The sequence below is a fragment of the Ambystoma mexicanum genome, chromosome 3q (genome assembly GCF_040938575.1).
Source record: "Ambystoma mexicanum isolate Mex_15411 chromosome 3q, UKY_AmexF1_1, whole genome shotgun sequence".
Taxonomy (NCBI): domain Eukaryota; kingdom Metazoa; phylum Chordata; class Amphibia; order Caudata; family Ambystomatidae; genus Ambystoma; species Ambystoma mexicanum.
In genome coordinates, this window is record NC_090926.1 from 1,219,301,134 (window position 1) to 1,219,303,173 (window position 2,040).

Below are 2,040 nucleotides of genomic sequence, written 5' to 3' on the forward strand. Positions count from 1 at the left end.
TGGCCGTTAATTCTTGCTCCTTCAGTTGTCTACACATACTGACTTTGCAAAAGAAGTCTTAAAATCCCCTTGCTGCTTCCATACACATACCCAACTTCATTCAGGTGCTTGTGTAGTTAGCATTGCAAAGCTGGTTTTCTGTAAGTGCTTAAGCATCTGTTAGTAGAGAATCTGTGACCATGTTGAATCATTTACATGGAACAATACAATCTTGAATGGAAAATGTTTTATTTATTTATTTATTTAGCGCTAGCACCCAGGATCCAGAGGTATCACGGCGCTAGTAGAATAGATTGCATTGTGACAAGTACAAGATTACAGGTACAGTTTTGGTTACAGGCGGTGCAATTCGGCAGTAATATTAAAAATATTTGTCGAATAGTCAATTTTCATTTTATTTTTGCGAAAGATTGGGTAGGAGGGTACTTCTTGGATAGGTGATGGGAGAGTGTTCCAGAGCGTGGGAGCAATAACAGTGAAGCTTGTTCCACCTGATCTTTTCCTGATGAATCTGGGTCTAATAAGGGAGGTGGAGGACGACAATCGTAGGTTGCGTACGTTGGAGTTTTTAGAGATACAATGGTTGAGATAAGGAGCAGCAGTGTTGTGGAGGCAACATTGAGTCATGGATGGGATTTTGAACTCAATGCGATCCTTGATAGGTAGCAAGTGTGCTTCGCGTCTCACCAGGGAGATGTGATCTGATCGTTTCAGGCCCCATACTGCTCTGAGGGCGTTGTTTTGGATCAGCTGTAGTTTAAGGTTTTTAGTGGAAGTTCCGGCGGGGATGGCATTGCAGTAATCTAATTTACTGCCAATAATGGCCCTGGCCAGCGTGAGGCAGTTGTCGGGGGTGATGAATTTCATGATAGGTTAATGAGTTTGTAGAGTAGGTGGCGGACGAGGTTCCCACCCTGACATGTTTATGCATGCTTAGTTCTGGATCAAGATAGACCCCAGCGTTTTTACATGGGTTGATACTGGGGTGATGTTCCTATCGATGCAGAAATAGGTAAACACAGGGTCATGGTGTTTAAGGAAGTGCGTAGAGCCGACAATGAGCAGCTCTGTCTTGTCATCATACAGGCAGAGATGGTGGTTAACCATCCAGGCCTGAATGATGCTGTAGATGCGGTAGGTATTCGCTGAATCAAGTTCATCAGCAAAGTTTGTGTATGGAATGTTTAACCTATCCAGGTGGTCAAAGAGAGCTTTGGCGTACATGTTGTACAAAGTAGGTGAAAAGCAGGAGCCTTGTGGGGCACCATAGGTAACAGGAATAGGGTTGGCTGCCTCGGTCCTGGCAAAGTCCCTGGAGGTTCGTCCACTCAGGAAGGACTTGATCCAGTTGGCTGCTTCGAGTGAGAGGTTGAACGTGACCGTGAGGTGGTGACATAGGATGTTGTGCTCAACAAGAACAACGGCTGCTGAGAGGTCCAATAGGAGGAGGATGGCGAGATCCCTCATGTGCTACATGTGGTTAAGCTGAATCTTTAGGTTGAAGAGTGCAGATTCTGTGATGTGTCTGAGCCCAGACTGGCGAGTGCCAAGTAGATTGTAGGTTTCAAGATGGGTTTGTAGTTGGGCATAAGCAGTGCGATCAACAATTTTCAGGAGGTATGGTACCGTCGTGATTGGGTGGTAGTTGGTGGGGATGGTGAGGTCCAGAGAGCGTTTTATAAGGAGCGGAGTGACCCAGGCTTCTTTTATGGAGTTAGGTTCTAAGCAGGCGTTGAAGGATGCGCTGATAACATTAGCAATGGTGGGGCCGAGGGGGTCTACACACATCTTGATGAGGTGGGCTGGACAGATGTCGCCTGTGTAGTTACATGCTTAGAGGAGTTGGATGGTAGTGCTCAGCATTGGGGGGACGGGGGAGAAATGGCATAGGGTTGTGGAGGGGTGGGGGGGTTAGGTTCAGGTGTGATGTGTCAGAATCTGTGGTTGTGAGAAGAAATTTCTTGAATATTTTTGTTTCTTTGGTTTAGGGTTTTGTTCAAGTCAGTTGTGTGACCACCAGGCTTCGTCTTTCGGGAAGCT